The sequence below is a fragment of the Aquarana catesbeiana genome, linkage group LG05 (genome assembly GCF_042186555.1).
Source record: "Aquarana catesbeiana isolate 2022-GZ linkage group LG05, ASM4218655v1, whole genome shotgun sequence".
NCBI lineage: Eukaryota > Metazoa > Chordata > Amphibia > Anura > Ranidae > Aquarana > Aquarana catesbeiana.
Genome location: NC_133328.1, coordinates 439,548,133 through 439,575,873, shown reverse-complemented (window position 1 = coordinate 439,575,873; position 27,741 = coordinate 439,548,133). Strand labels below are relative to the sequence as shown.

General features: G+C 39.3%; 1 protein-coding gene across 1 annotated transcript in view; it reads left to right on the top strand.

Moving 5' to 3' along the window:
* DOK6 (docking protein 6) overlaps positions 1–27,741 on the top strand; it is a 962,439-nt gene that overhangs the window by 53,383 nt on the left and 881,315 nt on the right. The window lies entirely within an intron of this gene.

The window sequence follows — 27,741 nt, the reverse complement described above, 5'->3', positions numbered from 1 at the left end:
ATGGGTTTGAATCAGGTGCTGGAGGTGGCATCATATTGCCTCCTCACCACCTGCCAAACACACTTAGATTGCTTTTCAGAAGAGCAGCAGTGCCTGCTGTACTTGTGAACGAGCAGCGGCACCCTTAGGGCTCGTTCGCACATAAAGTTGGGGGGGTGGTAAAGCCCTTTCAGAAATTGCACCAAACTGACGGGGTATAATAGAAGTCTATGGCTAAGTGCAGCAAACCTGCAGGAAAGCTGCAGGTACACTGTACTGGTACAGTAAACTGCAGCACACCAGTGTGAAAACAGCCCTATGCTATTATGCCCAGTGTATTGCTTTACACTAACCTTAAAAACTCTTCTTTCCTGTTGCTGGCACAACTCTGGAGACCACGCGTCGGGATAAGAGGTGGAGTGCAGTTGGAATTACTTTGCATGGGACAGAGCCATCACTAAAGAGGAGACATTGGATTATGCGATGCTTGCTCCCTACTACAGCTCCAACTTTACAAGTAGTCCCTCTGCATTGCACTCTTTGATGCTCTGGAATGGTGGGTCAGCAAGCCCAGACTGCGATTGACCAGTCACCTGTACATGATCTACTGGTAGATTGTGATATGCAGGTTGCTGACCCCCGCACTATATTGTCAAAAGCATTGGGACGTCTGCCTTTACACGCACATGAATTTTAATGGCATTCCAGTCTTAGTCAGTAGGGTTCAATATTTAGTTGGCTCACTCTTTGCAGCTATAACAGATTTAACTCTTCTGGAAAGGCTGTCCACAAGGTTTAGGAGTGTGTCTATGTGAAAGACACCCACAACCACCGGGCAAGGATTGTGGGGATGAGGCCCTTGTCCACATCAACATGTGGACAAGGTGCTTTGGGGGGACCCCAAAGAACCCTCCCTATGTTGAGGGCATGTGACCTGGTATGGTTCAGGAGGGGAGGGGGGCGCTCGCTCACTCACTCCCCCTATCCTGTCCTCCAGGCTGCATGCTCGGATAAGGGTCTAGTATGGATTTTGGGGGGGCCCATGCCAATTTTTTTTTTCATTTTGGTGTGGAGTTCCCCTTAATATCCATACCAGACCCAAAGGGCCTGGTATGTACTTGGGGGGAACCCACACCAGTTTTTTCTTTGATTTTTATTTTATATTACCGGGAGGCGGCAATACATTACAGCTGAAAGCAATTTTGAATGACATTTTTTCCTTTAGAAATATCATTTTGTTGCGGGACTGTAAAACACATCACACAGATGCGCTACTTTACAGGCAGACTAAGGGGACCCCCAGGCATGATATTTAAAGGAATATTTAATTTATTATTGTTTCACTTTAAAGTGGTTGTATACCCTTTTTTTTATATTTTTACTTACTGGCAAGCCTATAATAGGGCTTACCTGTAGGTAAAATGAATATCTCCTAAACCTGTATGGTTTAGGAGATATTCACTTGACATGCAGCCGCTGATGTCAGCGGCGCATACGCTGTGAAGGTCCAGAAAAAAGTCTCCTGCACGCATGCACAGGGGTGACAACATTGCGGCTCTGGCCACTTGGAACACCGGAGCCGCGACCTGGACGCCACACCAAGTGGAAATATCAGCTCCCTCGGCAGTGACTGTGATCAGCTGCTGACGTCTCGTTCTAAGGAAAGTACTTATTAATGAGCTAGTATGCAGTGCATACTAGCTCATTATGCCTTTTGTCTTACAGGGGTTTTTTTGTGCGGGTATACAACCGCTTTAACCACTTCAACACCAGGCACTTTCACCCCTTCCTACCCAGGACAATTTTCAGCTTTCAGCGCTGTCGCATTTTGAATGGAGTTTTTATTTTTTGCTAGACAAACTAAAAAAGGTTTTCTTAGTTTTCTTAGTTACTGTCATAAAATTTTGTTTTCTCTTTCACTGACAAGCGCTGATGGGGTGGAATGGATGGGCACTGATGAGGCAGCACTGGTGGGTACTGATGAGTTGGCACTGATAAGGTGGTACTGATGGGCACTGATGAGGAGCCACTGATATATAGAATTGATGGGCACTGATAGGTGGCACTGATATGCAGCACTGATGGGCACCGATAGGCGGCACTGATATGGAGCACTGATGGGCACTGATAGGGGGCACTGATGGGCACTGACAGGCGGCACTGATGGGTACTGATGGGCGGCACTGATGGGCACTGATAGGTGGCACTGATTGGCACTGACAGATGGCACTGATGGACACTAATAGATAGCACTGATGGGCAGTACTGGGCAGCACTGATGATGAGGTACTGACAGGTGTTACTGCTGGGTACTGATTGGCACTGTGATGGGCAGTGATTGGCACTGTGATGGGCATTGATTGGCACTGTGGTGGGCACTGACATATTTTTTTGAGGGGGCACTGACTGGTAGCTATTGGGCACTGATTGGCAGGTGATGGGCACTTCTGATGGTGGCTCTGCTGATAATCAATGTGCTGATTATCAGCACAGACCCACCCTCTGACAGAAAGAGATTGGCTTTCCCTGTCAGCATGAACTGAGGAATGCCGTTTACCGGCACTTCCTGGTTCACGCGATGAACAGCTGTGATTGGTCACAGCTGATCACATGGTAAGAAGCCGCTGTCAGAGGCTTCTTACCACGATCGGAGATGCTGCATGTCAGACTGACACGCCGCATTTGCGATCGTTGTGCCGGGAGCACACCGGCATGTCACCCTGCTGGACGTCATATGACGCTCAGTCAGGATAACAGAACCACTTCCCGGTCGTCAATCTGCTATAGGCTGTGCTGTAGGTGGTTAAGCATTATTAAAATCACTGCTCCTGAAAAAAAACGGTACTTTTTTAAACTTTTTTTGCTTTAAAACGTGTCTCCTGGGGCAGTACCTGGGTCCCCATACACGTTTTATGGCAATAACTTGCATATAAGCCTCTAAAATGAGCACTTTTGATTTTTCATGTTCGTGTCCCATAGACTTTAACGGGATTCGCATGTACACACAAATTTTTTGCCTGTTCGCATGCAAACCGAACCGGGGGGTGTTTAGCTCATCCCTACTATATTCTTATGTGTATATGCATGAATGTGTCCATGTGTTTATGTATTAGCACACCCTATATGTATACACAAATGTATATGTGTATGATGCCCATGATCTATTCTGTTGCCAGACTTTTTTATTATGATAAATAATAAATAAAACATATTGGCTGTCTTTTGATGCAAACCAGTAAATCAGTTTGGACTTTTTTATCATTTGGTCTGGTGCTCCTTTCTATTGGTACATGTTTTTTTTCTAGCAATTAGTTCCTGATAGAAATTTGAACTCTTCTCGAATCTATCCAATAACAAATGATTCATTCACTTGTGTTTTTGCATTGCACCTTGAATCATACAGTTCTGTAAACCAGTGTGTTCAGGAAAACAGATCGAGCACTGTAATCAAAAGTTGTAAACATCATAGACCCAATCTTCAATATGAAACTATGAACAAGAGAATTTATAAACCAGAAGATATGTAGGTCAAGCAAAAAAAATCTGTCAACTATATATCACTATAAATTCTTTCTTCCTAACAGTAAAAGACATACATTTAAAATAATATAAAAAGTCTTCAAGAGAGAGCCTTATAACATGTGACCCTGTGAATTGTAGATTATCATATAAACAAAAAAAAAGGATGTAAAGTACATCTGGTCAAACAGTGGTCAGAGGTCTTCAAAGAAATTGTGGGAATGCCCAAGGTATCTTTTTTCTTATCAGGATATGTCCACAACATATATGTAGACAAACTGGAAAATCCTTCATGGAAGCTCTTATGCTGCAAAACAAAAAATCCAGCTGTTGCTCCTATGCATTCAGGGGAGTCAATATTAAGTCACCGCAATCTCAAGTAAATCCACTCAATATGTGGAATCAATGTGGATTATAGCTGGCTGCAATGATATGTACATCAGAGGTAGTTATAGTTTGTATACTTCAATGATAAGGGTTTAACTCATTATCCCTGATATACATACAGTATACGCACAGATGCCAGTATTTACTTTTGCTTCATAGTGTCCATAGTTTTGAAATAACAAAGTCATTCCAATTGAAACATAGAACGTGTATACACATATGCCACCAAGCATAATAAGATTTGCAATACTTTGTGGGTATTGATGCTATATAGCCAATCCAAACTATGCACATATTATTTTATATGCTGTGAATTAAAAGATATGCAACTTTTCCAAGAGAGTTTTTTGTCTGAGACCGGGACACATGTCCTATGAGATACTGTAGAATAAGCATAAGGTGAACTTCAATTGAAATATACAGTATCTCACAAAAGTGAGTACACCCCTCACATTTTTGTAAATATTTCATTATATCTTTTCATGTGACAACATTGAAGAAATGACACTTTGCTAAAATGTAAAGTAGTTATTGTACAGCTTGTATAACAGTGTAAATTTGCTGTCCCCTCAAAATAACTCAACACACAGCCATTAATGTCTAAACCACTGGCAACAAAAGTGAGTACACCCCTAAGGGAAAATGTCCAAATTGGGTCCAATCATTTTCCCTCCCCAGTGTCATGCGACTCATTAGTGTTACAAGGTCTCAGGTGTGAATGGGGAGCAGGTGTGGTAAATTTTGTGTTATCGCTCTCACTCTCTCATACTGGTCACTGAAAGTTCAACATGGCACCTCATGGCAAAGGACTCTCTGAAGATCTGAAAAATAGATTTGTTGCTCTACATGAAGATGTCACAGGCTATAAGAAGATTGCCAAGACCCTGAAACTGAGCTGCAGCACAGTGGCCAAGACCATACAGCGGTTTAACAGGACAGGTTCCACTCAGAACAGGCCTCACCATGGTCGTCCAAAGAATGCCCGCAAACAGTTTGCTGAAGACAAGTAGGCTAAGGACATGGATTACTGGAACCATGTCCTGTGGTCTGATGAAACCAAGATAAACTTATTTGGTTCAGATGGTGTCAAGCATGTGTGGCAGCAACCAGGTGAGGAGTACAAAGACAAGTGTGTCTTGCCTACAGTCAAGCATGGTGGTGGGAGTATCATGGTCTGGGGGTGCATGAGTGCTGCCGGAACTGGGGAGCTACAGTTCATTGAGGGAACCATGAATGCCAACATGTACTGTGACATACTGAAGCAGAGCATGATCCCCTCCCTTCAGAGACTGGGCCGCAGGGCAGTATTCCAACATAACAACCCCAAACACACCTCCAAGAAGACCACTGCCTTGCTAAAGAAGCTGAGGGTAAAGGTGATGGACTGGCTAAGAATGTCTCCAGACCTAAACCCTATTAAACATCTGTGGGGCATCCTCAAATCGTAGGTGGAGGAGAGCACGGTCTCTAACATCCACCAGCTCCGTAATGTCATCATGGAGGAGTGGAAGCGGACTCCAGTGGCAACCTGTGAAGCTCTGGTGAACTCCATGCCCAAGAGGGTTAAGGCAGTGCTGGAAAATAATGGTGTCCACACAAAATATTGACACTTTGGGCCTAATTTGGACATTTTCACTTAGGGGTGTTCTCACTTTTGTTTCCAGCGGTTTAGACATTAATGGCTGTGTGTTGAGTTATTTTGAGGGGACAGCAAATTTACACTGTTATACAAGCTGTACACTCACTACTTTACATTGTAGCAAAGTGTCATTTCTTCAGTGTTGTCACATGAATAGATATAATAAAATATTTACAAAAATGTAAGGGGTGTACTCACTTTTGTGAGATACTGTTTATAGGCTGCAAATGGCAGGTATCAAATAAAGAGTCCTTGCAGCAATACAAAAGTATTTAATGCAGATTGTCATAGGGGTGCGCAGGGGGTGTGCCTGGGCACACCCTAATCACTGTGTGTGGTGCTGATTTCCTCTATTGCTTGGGCTTCCCCCCTGGTTGCGCCCCCCACAGTGTTGCTGGTTTCCCTCCTCTCCCCCTGGCTGCTGCGGGGGATGTATCAGAATGGAAAGTGGAGGAAGGGGCTAGTAAATATGTCATTTCCCGGCCACTTTCCTTTTCTAAATGAACACAGTGAACACACTCACTCACTGTGTTCATTCATAACCGAAGCATAGTAAATTGTGTTTACTATGCTTTCGTTTGTGAATGAACAGGAAGCCGCTCAGCACAGAGCACTATCCTGTTCATTCACTGTCCCGTGCAGCTGAGGCTGCAAAGAAAGGTGTGTGGTTGAGCTTTGGGGTACGCACCCTAATGCAATAGGCTGCGCACACCTATGCAGGTTGTATTTGGGCCAATCTTACCAATGTCAAAAAACAGAAAGTGTCCATTAATTGTGGACAAGCCAATGAGGACGAGGCACACTTCTCTTGACACATTTTGCTGTAGTGCGTGGCATGGGTGTCCACAGAACTTTTTTTGGGGGGGACATCATTTAAAGGTTGCCGTTGCTCCGCCTCTTTTTGACAATGTCATGAAGGGGAGGGGCTTAGTCATCATATAAAGCGCATCCATGCAAAGGTTTGAGAAACCTAATGCAAAAGCTTAATAGAAGGATCAAGCTGCCATTGTCTGATTAGCAATTTCTAATCTGTTTTTAACCCCTACCCTGCCCCACCCATAAGTTCGCCCCTAAACACGCCCCCGTAAATTATCTCATGAATTTACACTGTTAAATGTTTTATGCAGAATTAAGTTCCAAAAATAAGTATTAACAACAACTTTAACAATATTAACATAAAGCATATCAGTGCCCATCAGTGCATATTATCAGTGCAGCCTCATCAGTGGCCATCAGTGCAGCGTACCATTGCCCATCAGCGCAGAGTATCATTGCCCATCAGTGCAGCATACCATTGCCCATCAGTGCAGTGTATCATTGCCCATCAGTGCAGCATACCATTGCCCATCAGTGCAGCGTATCATTGCCCATCAGTACAGCATATCATTGCCCATCAATGCAGCCCATCATTGCCATCAGTGCAGCGTATCAGTGCCCATCAGTGCAGTATATCATTGGCCATCATTGCAGCATATGAGTATCCATCAATGCAGCCTATCATTGCCCATACATGCAGCCTCATCAGTGCCCAGCAATGCATCAGGGAGGAATCAGGAGGATCTGCCGGTTGGATGACACAGGGCGGGAATCTCCCACTGAGACGCGGATTGTATATGAATAGCTGCCACCGTCAAACAAAGTCCTGCCTCCTAGACTGACTACTCTAATAGACAGTACATTGGTCCAATGCCAGTCCAGGAGGATGGACTTTTTGACAGTGGCCGGCTATTCATATACAAGCCGCGTCTCAGCGGGAGACCCCCGCTCTGTGTCATCTGGCTGCCCAATCCCTTGGACAGTTTTCTTGGCTGATCACTTCTGGCAGAAGCGGTGCGGCCTTTTGTACAGAACATCAGAGTGGCCCGGGGGCAAGGAGCCCCCCCCCAGGCCACTCTGATGGCTGCACCGGTTTTGCCAGAAGCGATCAGCCAGGAAACTGTCAGCCCAGTCTGCCCCTGCTCCACACTCGCCCTCCACTGATTTCCAGTTGCCAAATGCGAGCAGGCAAGTGGAAATTTTGAGGGCTGCGTGTGTGGACACCTTGCTCCGGGGGGGCACTTCCCCCCCTTGCCCCCCTTGTGGATGCCCATGGTGCGTGGCTTGCTCAAAAGGACATGCCTGTCACATCCAGGAAAACAAGAGACAAAGCACAGTTTGGGCTCCATCTGCTTGGGAACAGGGGAGACATCAGGAATCTAATAGACACCAGATATTTCCATGAAGATTACCTGTGTCACCTGCCTAATGCTATGACATAGGGGCCTTGTCAGTCCCTTGTAAAAGCAAGTTAAATAAAAAAAATTGAAACATATAAAGTGTTAAAAAAATGAAAATGTGATCAAATAAATAAAAAACACATATTAGGTATGCCCACACATACCGGGGTGAGAGAGATAATTCTAGGGCCTTTATTAATGGTTGACTCTAGACTGATGAGCTGTAAAAGTTGTAATGCGTTGCTTATGGACAATTTATAGTGTTGTTTTGCCATTTTGTGGGTGCGCACAGACTTAAGGCTTGACATATTTCTTAACTAACTACTCATCAAAATCTCAGTTAGACTGTATTCTGTTCAATGTGTAAATGTAAATGTAAAATTATATTGAGTGTATTTTTCACTAAAGATAAATGTTTGATAAATAGTTGGCAAAGTAAACCATTGGAACTACCATAATTTCAATCTACAGGTTCTCTGCTTTCATAAAATATATACAATTTTGGGAGGGTTTGAAAAAATTTTAAGGCAAAAATGCTGATTTTATTGTGTACGAAAATTGAAAAAGTTGGTTCAGCACCGAATGGGTTAGCATGCATTTTCTTGGGTGAAAAAGTTACGTGAACCTTGTTTGAAAACATCTAGGAATGTAGACCCTTTACTATTTTGGGGTTCCTGTGATTCATAATCTGAAAAAATATAAAAGGCTTTTTTGGGATCACCCCTGCTTTTAAATGTCATTAGCTGAACACAGAAATAAAAAATATATGCCTCTAAAGATCAGAAAACAAATACTATGAAAGTAGGGATCTGTTTAGGGGTAGGCTAGAGTGAAGTTTAAAATCATAAAAAAAATACAATCTTAGTGATATGTTCTTGTCTGTATTGTTTTTTTTTTCTCTTGTATTAAATAGTTTAATGTCATGCATAATTACCATACACATTGAAAATAAAACATTAAATGCTCACACAGCTGCAGCTATAAGATAATTTTATAAATAGAAAAATAAAACAATCAGCGGACACAAGTGCATAGCGTAATGGAAGAAGAACAATAATTGTTGTAGGCAATGACAAAATAAAACTGTAACAAAGCATCCAAGTTAAAGGTGAATGTGAAAATGGATAAACCTTCAAATATTAAGGCATTAATCCAAAGAATACTTTCCTTTTATGGAAAGGCAAACATATACAGCTGACTGACAAAGGAAATACAATGTGATATTGATACAAGTAGTTCAAAGGACAAGATTTACTCATAGGACATGGACTATGAGTATGTGTCTACATCAAAAACATTGTGAGAATAAATCCAGCCTGTCATGCAATTTCTGGAAAAAGTTATGAATTTAAAAGCATATCCTGCTCTCTAAACTGTCTTGTTTCTACTGAAATGGCAAAGGGTGCCTCTCACAATATTATGAAAGGGGTATACTCCCCTAATCTTGACGCAAGTTCACAAATATCACTATAATATAACATCTTCTATGAGTTCCATTTTCTGTGAACATGTAAATAACATGTAAGTGTAAGACATAAAGGTATTTACTAAAAACCCACAGGGATCACAGTACTTCAGTACTTCTCCTAACAGTGGGGTTGATTTACTAAAACTGGAGACTGCAAAATCTGGTGCAGCTGTGCATGGTAGACAATCAGATTTTAACTTCAGCTTGTTCAATTAAGCTTTGACAAAAAAACTGGAAGCTGATGGTTTCTATGCAGAGATGCACAAGATTTTGCACTCTCCAGTTTTAGCAAATTAACCCCAATGCCTTCATCTGTGTTTCTCTGATTAAGGGCTCTATCCAGAATCAGCATATATTTCCGGGACTGAAATGCAGGCTCATGGATGACCTAATCATGTGCCTCCTGCTGCAGCCTCTTACCCTCTGCCATGCTACAAATTTACAGCGTTGCAGTCTGGAGTAAAGGAAATTGAGGAAATGTTTTTTCCTGCCTGAAGCAAACTGATGACATCTTATCAGCCTAGACAAAGTCACTGGACTGGAGCACAAGGCCTTTTAATGACAAAAGGTAAAGCTTTTTTGGCATATTTACTGTATATTGTTGCTGTATACTGTGACATGTCAGGAATTAATTCTTTGACACCTTACTAAGAAGTAACTTTAAACAGCCATCCCCCAGTCAGATATAATTATTTATAAGGCTAAGGCGATACAGTACTTAACCGCTTAGTGACTGCCCACCATAGATTTACTGTGGCAGGGTGGCCACTGTGCACCAGATCACGTACCTGGTATGTGATCTGACAGTTCCGGGTCTGGGGCGCGCGGGTCCCGCAGACGAGATGTCTGCTGGGACCCACCAATCGTTCGTGAGAAAGGCAGAACAGTGGTCTGCCTATTCCGCTCTGTGAAAGGGGAATGTGCTGATCTTGTGTTCCTGCTAAGCAGACACATGGATCTTTCTTTTACAAAGAGTTTTATTAATATTCATTCTAACATTACTGCTCGACATTTTGATGGTTACATCGCAAATAAGCATGTAATAATACAAAAAGAAAAAAGAAAATATATAAAAATGCTCAAGTCCCAGAAATCCCAAGATTGACTATGTCACAGTCCGGAATTTCGGTACTCTAGGAAACGCTGCAAAAATTATAAAACTAAAATGTCTATGCATAGACAAAGTCACTGGACTGGAGCACAAGGCCTTTTAATGACAAAAGGTAAAGCTTTTTTGGCATATTTACTGTATATTGTTGCTGTATACTGTGACATGTCAGGAATTAATTCTTTGACACCTTACTAAGAAGTAACTTTAAACAGCCATCCCCCAGTCAGATATAATTATTTATAAGGCTAAGGCGATACAGTACTTAACCGCTTAGTGACTGCCCACCATAGATTTACTGTGGCAGGGTGGCCACTGTGCACCAGATCACGTACCTGGTATGTGATCTGACAGTTCCGGGTCTGGGGCGCGCGGGTCCCGCAGACAAGATGTCTGCTGGGACCCACCAATCGTTCGTGAGAAAGGCAGAACAGTGGTCTGCCTATTCCGCTCTGTGAAAGGGGAATGTGCTGATCTTGTGTTCCTGCTAAGCAGACACATGGATCTTTCTTTTACAAAGAGTTTTATTAATATTCATTCTAACATTACTGCTCGACATTTTGATGGTTACATCGCAAATAAGCATGTAATAATACAAAAAGAAAAAAGAAAATATATAAAAATGCTCAAGTCCCAGAAATCCCAAGATTGACTATGTCACAGTCTGGAATTTCGGTACTCTAGGAAACGCTGCAAAAATTATAAAACTAAAATGTCTATGCATAAAGTTAAGTGCAGTCTGATACAAATCCATATATTCAAAAAGTTTATAAAAAAAAAGATATATTATATGACAATGGAAGAATGCTAGCCATGTAACCATCCCACCCAGGCGTACGCCTGGTGGCCTGATGAACTAAAAGGAAGAATGGGAAATTAGACTAAAGAAAGGGAGGAGAAGAAAGAAAAAGGGGACCAGGAATAGGAAAGGAAAGCGAAATAAAGGAGAGTCCACGGGGAGGGGGCCAAAAGCATGTTAAATCGAGAGGAGCGTGGCGTCAAATCTGGAAGGTTGGATATAGGCAACCCATGATTTACTGTGGCAGGGTGGCCACTGTGCACCAAACCTGAAGGAATTTGTCTTGGGTGTCTGAAAAGATAACTGTCAGCTTTTCATTTACCATAATATCATTCATAGGAACATGGATCTTTACATTCCCCCAGTCAAAGCACCCCCCCCCCCACAGTTAGCAATAACTCCTAGAGAACACATTTAACCCTTTGATCGCCCCCTAATGTTAACCCCTTCCCTGCCAGTGCCATTAGTACAGTTACAGTGCATTTTATTTAGCACTAATCACTGTATTAGTCTCACTGGTCCTCAAAAAGTGTCAAAAGTGTCACTTAGTGTCCAATTTGTCTGCTGCAATATCACAGTCCTGCTATAAGTCACTGATCATCGCCATTACTAGTAAAATATATATATATATATATATATATATATATATATATATATATATATATATATATATATATATATATATATATACCATAGTTTGTAGACGGTGTAACTTTTGCACAAACCAATCAATATACAGGTATTGGGATTTTTTTTACCAAATTTGTAGCAAAATACATATTGGCCTTAATTGATGAAGAAATTTGATTCTGGATTGGAAAATGTTTTATAGCAGAAAGTAAAAAAATATTGTTTTGTTTCTTTTAAAAATCGTCAGTTTTTTTTGTACATAGCGCACAAAATAAAAACCACAGAGGTGATCAAATACCACCAAAAGAAAGCACTATTTGTGGGAAAAAAAGGACATACTTTTTTTGGGTACAGCATCGCACGCCTGTGCAATTGTCAGTTAAAGTAAGGCTGTGTCATATCTCAAACAATGGCCTGGTTAGGAAGGGGGTAAATTTTACGGTGCTGAAGTGGTTAAAGAAAAAGAGATTGCATAATGGTTTGGTACATATGTTCTTAATTAATTTTATTTTTTTACAGTCAGGATAAAAATGTGTGATATTTAAGCAATATTTCTTATTGGTATTTTGTGTTCTCCCTCTGCGGCAGCATGTAGAACTTTAGGTGAATTTTCTTCCTGTTATCCAAGTGTTTACAGAGATGGGTAGCTCAAGATGAAATTTCTCATGCAAGTGAATTTGTCAAAGCATTGATTTATTTCTTTTACTCCCCCCATATGGCTGCTTATAGAGTAATAATAAGAGGTAGTAAAATATAGAAAACTCTAAAAATAAAATAAACCCCAAACATCTACAGTTTCCCTTTAAGATTATAAATGCTGCTTCTCTGAGACAACTGGGAAAGAAGGTAGTGGTGTATTTAACACTATAACTGAACTAGGGGTCTTTTCACACTTGCATGAACTTTTTACATGTATTCTTTTTGCAAAGTGAGAGAGAAACATTAATACAAAACTTTTATACGGATGCTTGTGAAATGCTCAAAACTGCATAATACATATGTCCTTGTGTATTCACTCCTCACAAGTGTATCTGCATTTACAGTTTTCATTTAGTTCCCTGAAAAGTCCCACTAATACCTGTTGGCTCTGCTAGTGAAAGTCCCCTAATGTAGATAACTGTGACATGGTGGTAACAATGCTGCACTACTCCTGAATTCAGAGCAGCCCTGCCACGATCATGTAGGTTGTACCTGCTTGCACAGTGGAATGAGAAGATGTTGCAGGGGTGTGGCTACCAGCATTCTCACTGATGATTCAGAAACCAGTAGGTTGTCAATCAGCACCTGACAACAACTAGTCCCACCAACTACTTTCTGGATTGACAGCATTGCCTTTGTTGCTGAAACCCTCATACCATGAGCTGCAGTGTCTGGGAGGGGGATAATGTGAGATACAAATAAAGGAGGATTTGTCTCAGACAATAATGTTTTTTGGTTACTTACTGGATTACTGGATTAGTAACTGGATGTGGTACTTTTTTTAGAATGCCGTATAGGAGGTTTTATTTGTACTTATATACCAGCTTGTAATACCCCTTTATTACCAGGTCATGTTTCAAACTTTTTGTTCTGTGATAGTTTGACTGAGAGTTACTCACTCATTTAACACTGTACCCAAATTAATTTTATGTTTTCAGACAGAGAGAGCTTTTTTGTTGGTATTTTGCTTTTTTTCTATAAAAAAGAAAAAACGCCAACAATTAAGAAAACAGTTACCCCCTTTTTGTTAAAAAGCATAGCAAATACAATGAAAGGACTGTACAATGCCCCCCGCCCCATATTACTCCTTTTTGAGGTTAATATTTTGTCACCCCAAGCTGTTATTGCTGGTATTGATGGGCTCAAACACAGAGCTTGGCAATATGTGCAATAGATACCTTAATGTATAGTTCATACACAGAGGGAGAGGGATGTGAAGGAATTCATATACAGGTCACATACAGTGGGAAGATGGAGATGAAGGGGTACATCTGTAGGATAAGGGAGGAAAAGATTTAATATACAGGTAACATACAGTGGGAAGATTGAGATGAAGGGGTACATCTGTAGGATAAGGGAGGCAAGGATTTAATATACAGGTAACATACAGAGACAACATTTAGATCATATGTATAGGAGATGAGGGGTGGTGAAAGGGTTAAAAAAAAAAAACAAACAGTGTCAGTGAATCTGAATAAATGAATCTGCAGCAGCTGCTGATGATCCATTAACTCTTCCTTCATTCACAAATGACTTTTCCTCTCTTTCCTCTGTTGTTAAAATAATGGTTCAGTAATCAGTGATTAAAGTTCATCTGATCCTCTGTTTAACCACCTCCCACCCGCCTATAGGCAAATGAGGGCTGCGGGGTGGTTCTCTTGTTCTGGGACGACATCATATGATGTTGTCCCAGTCTCACCAGGTGCGCAGCAGGGCAATCAGTGGTGCACTGTGTCCCTGGGACATGGCGCATCCCCAATCTCAGTAAAGAGCCGATAATGAGGCTCTTTACCCATGTGATCAGCTGTGTCCAATCACAGCTGATCACATATAGACAAGGAAATGCGGGTTATGGGCTTTCCTCTCCTCACACTGACAGCGTGTGAGGAGAAGAGAGCCGATCAGCGGCATCTCCTCACATTGCCCTGATTATCAGTGCAGCACCAACAGTTCCCATCAGTGATGCCAATCAGTGCCCATCAGTGATGCCAGCCAGTGCTGCCTTTCAGTGCCTGTTCATCAGTGCCGCCTATGAGTGCTGCCCATCAGTGACACCCATCAGTGCCCATCAGTGCCGCCTATCCGCGCCACCTATCAGTGCCTATCCATGCCACCTATCAGTGCCCATCAGTGCCACCTATCAGTGCCCATCAGTGCCACCTATCAGTGACCATCAGAGCCGCCTATCAGTGCTCAGCAGTGCTGAATATCAGTGCCGCCTATCACTGCCCATCAGTGCTGCATATTAGTGCCTCCTCACCACTGCCGCCCAATCAGTCCAGCCTATCAGTGTACATCAGTGAAGGAGAAAAATTACTTATTTACAAAATTTTCTAACAGAAACTAAAATAAAAAACGTTTTTTTTCCACAATTTTTTCCACAATTTGTGGTCTTTTTTACACTTTTTTTAGCAAAAAATAAAAAAACCCAGTGGTGATTAAATACCACAAAAAGAAAGCTCTATCTGTATAAAAAATGGTAAAAATGTAATTTGGGTACAGCATTGCACGATTGTGCAATTGTCATTCAAAATGCAATAGCACTGAAAGCTGAAATTTGGCCTGGGCAGGAAGGGGGTGAAAGTGTCCAGTATTGAAGAGGTTAAAGACATAGAAAAGGATATATATATTTAACTGGAAAGCACACAAAAATGCAGCATATACTAAACTTTAAAAGCACAATAAGCTGTGAACCAGCCACATAGAAATAAGGACTCATCCACACTAGCAGCCATGCTATAACACAGCCACTGGTGTGCACTGTGAAGTAAACAGTATCAATGCACTGGCTACAATGTGTCTTATTGCTTACCTTTTTTAACCTTACGGAGATACCAAAATGACATTAATTTACCTCCATGCACTGCCATGCAATGCTACTTTGTCCAGCCTATGCACAACACCCCAATCCCAGATAGCAAGCATTTGAGCTGCAAGTTTGAAAATGACTTGCTAAGCTATTGCTAGACTTGCCAGACTTCACAAATTGTTGCACAATTGTAGCAAGTCCACATTGCATGACTCCAGATCAACTTTCTTTGCAAACATTCTGCAAGTCTTCTGCAAGTTCTGGTTCAGTTATGTTGTGCAATAGTCATCCCACCACAGGGGTCACTGTGACTTGCAGAGTCCTTGCTGTAGACTTACCACTGCAACTTTGTGCTTGCTAGAGACTTACCATGCAAATTTGCTACAAATTGGAAAAGTGTCAACTAGAACTTGTTCTTCAAGTGTTCTGCAAGTGTACAATTTTCCAGTGAAAATGTGCAGCAAGTTAACAGACTTACAATTCAACAATGCCACCAATTTTTGTCAAGTTTTCCTTGCTATCTGGGATGTAATGGTGTGAACTGGCAGAGAGCTGAGCTCAACAGTGTGCTGCTTCTCTTTTTACAGGGTGAGGAGGGGACCTGTAAGAAAAAGTTAAACTACGGCAGCAGAAGTTCAGATCCCTTCCCCTGCTAGATAGGACTGTGGGACAGATATGTGTAAATCTCAGGATTAGATGTACAGATATATAAATCTATAGCAAGCTTCTCTCATATATACATGTTATCTATAGGTTTAGCTGTTTTCCTGAAGTTCGGCTTTAAGAAGAAGAATGTGAAAAATTCATCGTCCTTTGTTTTATGCACCATTGTCTACAATAATGTATTTTCACCTTTAAATTACTATTGTGTTTCCCCTAGAATAAGACCTACCCCAAAAATAAGACCTAGCTTTATTTTCCAGGAGGGCTACAATATAAGCCCTACCCCTAAAATAAGCCCTAGTTTTAAATGCTTGTAAAATCTTATAATCCACTCTATTACAGTAGTGTACAATGTACAATGTGTGTGTTTATGTAATATAATTGTGGGGAAGAGAGCTCCGGCAGGTTACAGAAGCACAGAGCGGCGCTATAATGAAGGTATTTGGCACAATTATATTACACATACATTGTACATTATATACTACTGTAATAGAGAGGATTATAGGATTTTACAAGCATTTTAACTCACTTCACACTGGGGATTCCTGTCAGCCAGGGAGAGAGAGGGGGAGAGAAGACAGCACATTACATGTTAAGACCTACCCTGAAAATAAGCCCTGCTGTGTCTTCTGTTGCCAAAATTAATTTAAGACTCTGGCTAATTTTCGGGGAAACACATTTTTTTGGGCACACAGTAATGACCACGATCCTTTTTTAGTGGTGTAATTGTCACCACAGGACAACCTTGTAAAGTACTGTATGTAATATGCTCTAACATCTCTGTTTACTTGGACTTGCAGTTGGAATCTAAAAAGAAAAAAATAGCTGAATGTCTAAAAAAGCTGCAATCTGTGCTGTGTTGCTGAATATACATATTTCCTACAAAGCAGCAATAGCAACTGCTCAAATCAATCGCTCAGCTCGCAGTTTCGGTATTGTCCAGCAATGAAAATTTTCAGCAAGGCAATTTAAAACTAAAAGTAAAAAACAAAAAACAAAAGAAAAACAGTCATTCAAGAGTCATTAGTAGTGCTTCCTAAATACATGTTACAACTGCTATACTACCCTTTAAAAGTGATCAACCTCAATCAATACCACAAGTCTGCAAGATGTCTATTTGTGGGGGGGGGGGGGTAGATTTTGTTTCATACATTTGTAAATATATGTAAATCCATGTTGATGCAGCTTTGTGGATTTTCATGTATTTTTATGTATTCATATATTTTGTATGCAACAAAAACCTTTTACTAGGTGGAATGTGTGTGGGGGTATTTTTGTATTGTTATCTACTTTTCTTTCCCACTTTTATTGTGACTTCGGTGATTCAGATTTTTTTCAGTTCTTTAGATGACCTTTCAATTAATGAATTTAATATTATTTAGAAGTACAGTATGTGTCACATTTTTTAGAATGTAATGCTTAGTTTTCTGTACTTTGATTGATGATTTTCTACCTGTTAGAATAATAAAAAATTTTTGCTTAGGATTCTTTAATTCCTAAAAGCGTGTAGTCTTATGGAAGATTTATAAATGCTCCTTTTTACCTAACCGTTTACCTACTAAGCCTAGCAGAGCAATTCAATTGAGTGTCAGGGATCTAAAATCATGTGAATGTTAACAGTTGCTGCCCTGTCACTTACTAAGGATGTATAACATTGCCTAATACCAGAAGCTTGCTTTTGTTTATTTTCCTCCTCAGCAGCATTCAGTTATTTTTTTCACTCTTAAGACTGAGTATTATAAATTTTAGTTTAAGCCCAATCATGATGGATGCTCCTTAAACCTAATTGTGTAATAAATTACTGCACATCATCACTCTTAACACAATTCAAGTTAACCCACCATAAACCTGGGAAATTGAAGCAAAAAGCAAAAAATAAAACATGTACATAAGCAGATTAAAATTGCATGTAAAAGTGATCAGCAGATGCAGAGTTCAAGAAAGCTGAATTTCTATGTAAATTTCCTTGTCAAAAGAAGTTTATTGAGTATACAATGTTATAAAGATACATAAAGTAAGTTTACAAGGATCTATAAAGTAAGCTCATTGTTTTACAGTAGGGTTTATACAGGTAAATATCATGAAATTTCAAATATTAAACATTGGGTTCACGTAAACCTAAATTAAAGATATATATCATTTCCTTAGTTACTTTTGTAGGTATTTAAATGATTTATACCTACTATACATATTGTTTACAAGTAGAGTGTATATAGGTCAAATAAATTCTGATAATGAGCTTTAATCGTAAGGTGGAGAAAAGGAAAGAGAAAGAAGAAAAAGGGTTGAAAGGTAGAGGTATGGTCCACAAGGTTGTCCCGCTCGTCAGTTTATTAGTCTTTTTAGTTCTCTTTGAAGCCTTAGAATGGGTGTCTCTGTAAGTCATTTAATCTGTTACCATGGCAACAGGACAGAGTCATTGAAGTTTGACAGGAACTGTTGTTTTATCCAAGGATGCCAAAGTTTTTCAAATTTTGGAATTTGATTTTGATCGATGGCTACCATCTTAGCATTGGACATTGTATTATTCATTCTGTGAATTGTTTCTGCTAGTACCAATGTAGGAGACTTCCATGCCTTGGCCACTGTTTGTTTTGCAGCCGTTATTAGTTGGATCATAAGTTTGAATTGAGAGAGTGTTAACCATTCCGGTTTTAGATTAAGTAAAGTTAAATATGGATCTGGTTGTATTATTTTTTTAAATATTTTAGATGCAATCACGAAGACTTCCTTCCAGAAGGTTTGGATTACTGGGCACGTCCACCATATGTGTAAATATGTGCCTATTTCTGGGCATCCTCGAAAACAAAGAGCTGAGGTATTAGGTGAATATTTTGCCACTCTAGTGGGTACAAGGTACCAGCGAGTTAGGACTTTATAATTGGTCTCCAGTGCTAAGATGTTGGGTGAAGATGACTTAGATGTGAGCCATATGTTAGACCAGTCCGTGTCTTCTAAAGTTCGTCCCAGGTCCTCCTCCCACCTCTGAACGTAAGAGGGTCTATTAAGATTTGCTACTCCATATAATTGATTATAAAGTGATGAAATTGTACCTTTAGCAAATGGATCTTTTGTACAGATTGATTCAAAAATGGATAATTGGGATAATGGTGTATCCCCCTTTAGGAATGGTGTATAGAAATTTTTGATTTGGAGATATCTAAATATCTCAGAGTTTGGTAGATCATATTTTTCTCTAAGCGATGGGAATGAAAGGAATGATTTAGATGCTATGAAGTCATTTAGTGTCTGAATGCCTGATGTTGTCCAAGCTTTAAAAGAATTTGGGTAGATCCATGCCGGATAAAAGGCCGGATTTCTGATAAAAGAAAGGAGAGGATTGTGTGAAGATTGTAACTGATATTTGGTTTTTAGTTTATCCCAGAGAGATAAGAAGTGTTTAGTTATGGGATTATGAATTTTAAAGCGGTCTTTAGGATCAAGCCATAATAAATTTGATATTAATAGAGGGTCATTTTCTGAAGCCTCTATAAATACCCATAATGGGATTTCCTGTTTTGTATGGTATTTGGACAGACTGGCCAAATGTGCTGCTCTGTAGTAGTTAGTAAAATTAGGGTATCCCAGGCCTCCTTTATTTTTGGGAAGATGTAGTGTGTGTATAGGTATACGTGGTTTAGAAGAGCCCCATATAAATGAAGTTGCTCTTTTTTGTACTATTCTCAAAAAATAGGAAGGAATTGGAATAGGGAGGACTCTGAATAGATAAAGCAATTTGGGTAGAATAGTCATTTTGATTGCATTAATCTTCCCTATCCAGGATAAAGGAAGTTGCGACCATTGTTTTATTAGATTTGTGATCTGTCTTAATACAGGAGGATAATTGGTTGAGAATAAGTCAGAATGAGATGCTGTTAAATGAATTCCAAGATATGGGATTGATTTTTCTGCCCATGTGAATGGGAGTGCAGCCCTAGCCGGGATCAATTCAATGTTTGTGAGTGAAATATTAAGCACTAGACATTTCTTAGGATTAATCATAAGGCCGGATAGGGCTGCAAATCCATCAAGAGCTGGTATTAAGTTAGGACCAGAGACCTGTGGTGATGATAGAAAAAGTAATATATCGTCTGCAAATATACATAATTTGTGTGTAATACCTCCTACTTCAATGCCAGTTATAGTTTGGTTTGTTCTGATGTATTGGGCCATGGGTTCGAGTATAAGGGCAAATAATAAGGGAGATAATGGGCAACCCTGTCGGGTACCTCTTTCGATATTAAAGGCTTCAGATTTGTATCCAGCATATTTTATATAGGCTTTGGGTTTATTATATAATGCTTTGATCCATGTTAAAAAGTGGGGTCCAAAACCCCATTTTTGTAATGAATATTGCATATATTGCCAGGATACTGTGTCAAATGCCCTCTTAATATCGAGAGATAGAAAACATAAAGGGATTTTCCGTTTTTTAGCAATATGTGCCAATAACACTGCCCTGCGTAAATTATCGCCTGCCTGTCTATTTGGCATGAAGCCTACTTGATCTCTATGTATTAATTTTCCTATAATGCTATTGAGGCGTTTTGCTATTATTTTTGCTAATAATTTAATATCGAGGTTTAACAGAGAGATAGGCCGATAATTCACACAGGAAGTATCATCAGAAAGGGGTTTTGGGATCATACAAACAATTGCCATTAGTGTTTCTTGCCGAAAAGAATGTCCATCTAGAAGTTTGTTAAAAGTTTCAGTGAGAATGGGAGAGAGTATTTCTGAGAATGTTTTATAGTATAAAGCCGAGTAGCCGTCTGGGCCTGGTCTTTTGTTAAGTTTTAGGTCTTTTATGGCGTTAGCAACTTCATCTATAGTTATAGGCTCATCCAAACTGCTTTTTTGATTCTGAGATAACTCAGGTAAGGTTATTTTTGAGAAGAAGGATTCAGCCTCTGTAGGATTAAATTCATTGTTTGTCTTGTATAAAGTTGCGAGATGTGAGTGAAATTTATGGACTATTTTAACTGGATTACAAGTGTAAACATTTTTTGATAATTTCAAACGTATTGGTTTGAAAGATTTGTTAGTTGAATTTAATGCCCGAGCCAAATATGTACCTGGTTTGTTTGTATTCATGTAGAAATTGTGTTTGGAGCGTTTGAGGGATTTATCAACTGACTCAGTGAGAAATAGATCGTATTCCAATATAGATTTTTCCAGATGAGATTTTGTACTCTGGGATGGATTATCTTGAAATGATATGTAGGCTGCATTAAAATTGAGTTCTAGTTTTTTTGCTAGATTTTTGCGTTCCCGTTTAAATAGTGCCATTTGTCTTTGTATTGTACCACGTAAGACAGGCTTATGAGCTTCCCACAGTGTTATTGGGGAGATGTCTGTTGTATTATTAATTGATATGTATACCTTTAAAGCTTGTTCAATGGCCATCTGATGTAGTGGGTGTTTGAGCATTATGTCCGGTAAGTACCACGTTGGGTCATGCGCTTTTGGTATGGCTGAGGCTATAGTAGTGTATACTGCATTATGGTCAGACCACGGAATCGGAATTATATCTGATGCAATAATTTCTGGTATCATTCCTATTGTTAGAAAAATATGATCTATTCTGGTGAAGGTTTGATGAGGGTGCGAGAAATAAGTGAATTTCTTTTTCATTGGGTTACTTTCTCTCCATGAATCTACCAGATTGTATTTGGAAAGAAGTTGAGAAAAAGGTAATCTAGAGGTTATTTTGGATGGTGTAAAAGGTGATTTATCTAGAAATGGGAGGAGGACCTGGTTCGAATCCCCACACATTATCACTGTTCCTATTTTGTGTGTATTAATCACTTGTAATATATGTGAGAGGAATGGTGTAGGTTGTTTGTTAGGAGCGTAGTAGGAAATCATCGTGATTGCTGTATCCATTATATAACCCATGAGTATCAGGTATCTACCTTCTGGGTCTTTAATTTCTGATGATAAGGTGAATGGTGTGGATCGGTGAAAGGCAATTAGAGTTCCCCTTTGCTTGGTACAGGCAGAAGCCGTGTAAATTTGTTGATAAAAAGGAGAAATATATTTTGGAGTAGAATCTTTGGTGAAGTGTGTTTCTTGGAGGCATACTATGTTAGCCTTCTTGTTATGGAAAGTACGGAAGGCTTTGGTCCTTTTTGAGGGACATTCATTCCCTGAACATTCAGGGAAAGTATATTCAGTGGTGCCATGGCAATAGATCAAATAGTTTTGACTTACTTTTTGTTATGCAGAGCTGACTGCGCAGATCAACCTGTGTGGACTGAAGAGATGAATAGATAGAAAAGAAACCAGTGAATTCTGGAGTAAAGAGTAAACAAAAAACATATGAGATTAGATGATACATTGTATAAATTATTTTTTGCAAGTAATCACAATTTACCCGTGAAAGAGAATAAATATCTCTCTCAGGGGAATAAGTGCCTTCGTCACACTCCCACATAATATGGTTGGGAGAATGAGGAGGGCTAATGGGGGTACACGGATCTTCCGCTTACAAGAGAGAAGTGCTATTTTAAAAGACATCAAAATGATGTTTCATTAATTGGAGTGCAGAATATAGTTTTTGTTGAAATTATTTATTCCAGGGTGGTTGTATATGGTTAGTCTTGCCCTAGGCTAAATAATACAGTTAGAAAGGCACTGTTAATAACTTTGGTATTGATGAAGATAGTTTGAATTATTTTGGGATTTTAACCCTTTTAGAGTAAACAATTACATATTTTATTCATATGTAACTGTTTAGATATGTCAACTCATAAAATTGAGGTTGTATTGCTTCAGATTAGAATAAACAAAAACATAATTCTAGGAACTAGTTAGGTAATAATATATTTGTTTTAAGAGAAGAAAGAAAAAGCTTCCTTTACTTCTGGATTATTGAACATATTTTGTCCTAAAAAGTAATAAATCTATTGTTATTACCTGATAATATATAACTGAACAAGAATTTCCTTATTTCACTTATATATTCTAAGGCTATATGAATCAGAAGTAATAAGAAATATAACTGGAATGTAACATGATCCCACACAGTGTGTGACTATCAGAATGCAGTTACATTCAGTTATAAATACAGGTTTTTTATAGAGAACCATCTCTTAGTATAATAAATGAAGAGATATCAGGAATTAGGATGTCAGTCCATTGAATCTTCTTGGTCCATGGATGATGTGGCATAACGGCCTCTTTTGTGAGAATGATGATTCCCATTTTGTTCTGAAATTTTCTGGGTGCTGCCTGAAGGTGAAGATGATGCCATTCTTCTGCGTGTGGGAGTGTTGCTGCTTGTGGGTTCTGTCAGATTTAATTTTAAAAGGGTTTGTTGTAGTTCATCTGCTGATCTGCTTCTGTAAATTGTACCTTGGTAGTTAAATCTGACTGAAAAGGGGAAGCCCCATTGATACATAATGTTGTGGCATTGCAGTTCCATTAGTTGGGGTTTCATGGATCGTCTTTTAGTAATAGTAAGTTGGGATAGGTCAGCAAAAATTTGATAATTGTGTCCTTGAAAATTAAGTTCCTTTTTTTCTCTTGCAGCAATTAGTATTTGTTCTTTCGTTCTGTAATAATGAAATTTTGTGATTATATCACATGGGGGTCCATCTTTCTTTTTGGCTGTGAGGGCTCTGTGTACTCTGTCCAGTTCTAAACGTTCAATAGGGATATCTGGCTTTAGTTCTTGTAATAGAGCAGTAATAGTAGATTGCAGGTCTGTCACAGTTTCAGGTATTCCCCTTATGCGCAAGTTTGAACGTCTGGCTCTATTTTCGTAATCTTCGAGCTTAGTTTGAAGTATTAAATTCTCTTTTTTTAATTTTTCCAATTCTGTTATATTTTCTTGGGTTGTAATTTCAATTTCATCCATTTTTATTTCTAAGGCTGCGGTGCGGTTTCCCAGCTCTCTTATTTCTTTGGTTAGGCTTTTTGTTATTTGGTCTGAGGTTTGTTTTAAAGCCTTATGAAGCATCTTTTAAAATTGTAATAATATTACTGGGGATACTGAGGAGGCTTGTGGAGAAGTTTGTGAGAGGATTTGTTCTGTATCTGACTCAAATGGAGAGTCTTGCTGTGACATTTTCTGTCTGTGAGAGCGCCCTGATGCTGTATCTTGTGAGGTGACTGGAGCTGCTTCAGCTGCAGTGAGTGCCTGTGAGCTCTTTGTGAGGTGATTTTTATTTCTGCCACGGTTTCCTCCCAGTACCATATTTCCTGCCCAAACTTTCACAGTTTGTTCCCTGGGGCAAAAAGGTTCAAATGGATACCTTTTGAGCCTGCAGGCTCCGCTTTGTCCTTCTCTTCTCTCCTCAGCGGTGTGGAGCTCTAACAATGCATGTCTGCTCCGCTAGGCTCCGCCTCCTGCCCCCCTTCTATGTAAATTTCAACCCCCTTCCTGACCAGACCATTTTTTGCAATACAGCACTGCCTTACTTTAACTGAGAATTGCGCGGTCGTGCAAAACTGTACCCAAATAAACTTGATGTCCTTTTTTTCCTACAAATAGAGATTTATTTTGGTGGCATTTGATCACCTCTGTGTTTTTAATTTTTTGCACTAGAAACAAAGAACGACCGACAATTTTGAAAAACAAAAACAAAAAAAAAAACAATATTTTTTACTTTCTGCTCTAAAACACAGCCAATAGAATAATTTAAAAAATACAAATTTCTTCATCAATTTAGGCCAATTGGTATTCTGCTACATATTTTTAGTAAAAAAAAAATCTCAATAAGAATATATTGATTGGTTTGCGCAAAAGTTATAGCTTCTACAAACTATGGGATATTTTTATTTTTTTAATTTTATTTTTTTACTAGTAATGGTGGCAATCAGTGACTTATAGCGGGACGTTATATTGCGGTAGACATATTAGACACCCAACTGACACTTTTGACACTTTTTTGGGGACCAGTGACATTATTACAGTGATCAGTGCTAAACATATGTACTGTCACAGTACTAATGACACTGGCAGGGAAGAGGTTAACATTAGGGGCAATCAAATGGTTAACTGTGTGCCTAGCTAATGTTTCAGTGTAGTGGGGAAGGTGCTTTTACTAGTGGGAGACATGGATGCTTTACAGAAACACAAGATTCATGTCTTCTGTACTGACAGAATGACAATCTGCCTTGTTTGCATAGGCAGACTGGCATTCTGTCAGTGTACCAAATGATCAGCGGAAGCCAGTGGACGTCGGGTCTGCAGAACCCGCTCTGTAAAATCACAGTAGGAGTGAGCCACCAGTGGTGTGCACTCATGCCCAAAACCTGAAAGTGCATAATCACGTATATATACAGGATCCTGCGCAGCAAGGCCACCCTGTAGCAGTAAATTTGCTATGGGGCAGTTGGCAAGTGGTTAACCAAGAGGGCAAGGGGAAATGGGCAAGGACAATCTCAACTTTACAGGAAAAATTAGGATTTGCATATAATTTTAGATCCATGCATTTCTGGATGTTCTAAAACGTCGGGCCTGTAGTTTTTATTATAGGTAATATCTTCTTATGTAATTATTGTATGCTGAGATTGAATAGCCTAACTTTACTTACAGTAAAGTGATACTAAATATTATTTAAAATAATAAACATGTTATACTCACCTGCTCTGTCCAATGGTTTTCCACAGAGCAGCCCCAAACCTCCTCTTCTGGGGTCCCCACCAACTATCTTGGCTCCTCGTCTTCTTAATTTCCCCCCCATAACAAGTCTCAGGCAGGCACGCTCTGAGAATGTCCAAATCACCCTAGTGAAAGGGGACAAGCTTCAGCTGTATGAAAGTATTTGCACCACAAACAGTAACCTTTGCCCAATGGATTAAAGTGCTCAGATGAGCGGGACACTGACTCTGGTGGATCCCTCTGAACACTCTTCTCTGAATATCATTTTGAATTTTAAATCACTGTGGACATTTTTCTGAGTTGATGCTGCTGCTGCGACATATGATTTGGGGAAACCTAGCTGTGTTACCATCATTTTATTCTTAACCTATGAGCCCATGAATGATGTTATTTGATAGCCTTGTATATTATTGGTTACTACAGAAAATACCTTACCTGTTTATAGAGCTGTCTGGAGTCTTGTCCTCATATCACTGGGGTTTGTCATCTCTTACAGCTGCCATAGGGGTCAGGTTTGCTCTCTCACTGCATACTATAGAAAAGGTCCCGATGAAGCATTTTTGAAATGAGTCAACCTTGTAAACCATATGATATGTGATTGGTGCATTTTTGTATACTATGTAATGTGGTACTAAAACACTTTGAGAGGTGTGTATTTATTAAATTTGTTTTAAATATGACTGTGTCATCCACTGTACCAGTAACGTTGTTTCTTTTTTCTTTTTTTGCAGTATCTTGATAGGATGTTATACATAACTTTGGTAGCAATTGCCTAATAGTATATATATATATATATATAGATATATATATATATATATTTATATAGATATATATCTATAGATATAGATATATATCTATAGATATATCTATAGATATATATATATCTATATATATATAAGTTCAGAAGGGTGAGGTGCACGTCGGTCAAAGTAACAAGTGCAAGCAATCCAGCCCTCCCAAAGGCTTATATTATAGGAAACGACAAAAAAGGATTGCTGCACAAAAGTGTTTTAATGAAAAATGGATATATATATATATATACAATATACACACAGTATCTTTATATGTAGTATTTAAAATAACCCCTATGGGTTATCTGTTCCTAACATATTATTTTGTATAGAACCATTCTCTATTTCTCTATTTTAATATTTAATGATCCTTTTTGAAGTTATAAAATTACCTTCATTTATCCATTGTTTTTAGTACCAGTTAGTAACCATTTTACCAAAATCAGCCTAGATTTCAAACAGCGGTTTTGACTCTTAAATACTTTTTATATGGTAATGTATATTTTCATTTGTTTTCAATTTATTCAGTTTGACTGTACTCTTATGCCCCATAAATACGATCGGACATTCTGACAACAAAATCCATGGATTTTTTCCGACGGATGTTGGCCCAAACTTGTCTTGCATACACATGGTCACACAAATCTTGTCGGAAATTCCGAACGTCAAGAACGCGGTGACGTACGACACGTACGACGAGCCAAGGAAAATTAAGTTCAATAGCCAGTGCGCTCTTCTGCTTGATTCCGAGCATGTGTGGAACTTTGTGCGTCGGAATTGTATACACATGATCAGAATTTACGACAACAGATTTTGTTGTTGGAAAATTTGAGATCCAGATCTCAAATTTTGTGTGACGGAAATTCCGATGGAAAATGTCCGATGGAGCCTACACATGGTCATAATTTCCGACAACAAGCTCTGGAAAATCCGACCGTGTATACGGGGCATAACCGTTTACTCAGGCTACATGTTTGAAGAATAAACTTGGAAATAATGTCTTCTCATATAGGCACCTCTGTGGACCTGACCAATGATTTGACTTTTGGGGGCTAATGCTCTACACAACTGCTACCTGCCCTGACTGTCTGCTTGATTCTATCTATACCTTTGACATGTGGTTTGATACTTTGCCTATTTACCTGTTAGTTGATGCCAATGTTGTGACTCTTAAGGTTGTAACCTGGAGTTTTTATGCAGCCAGGTTCCAGCCCACATGGTACTTCTTGGGCTCTACCTGGCACAATACTGTTTGAACATATAACTGATCTAAACGTTCAATGACTCCCAATGAAAATGTTTGTTCATAAAGCATAATTGTTTATTTTTTATATGTTGTTTAATTACATGGCATATGTCATGATATGTTATAACACAATATATAACTGTGTTCATACTGGTTATACGTACTATTTATATGGTAT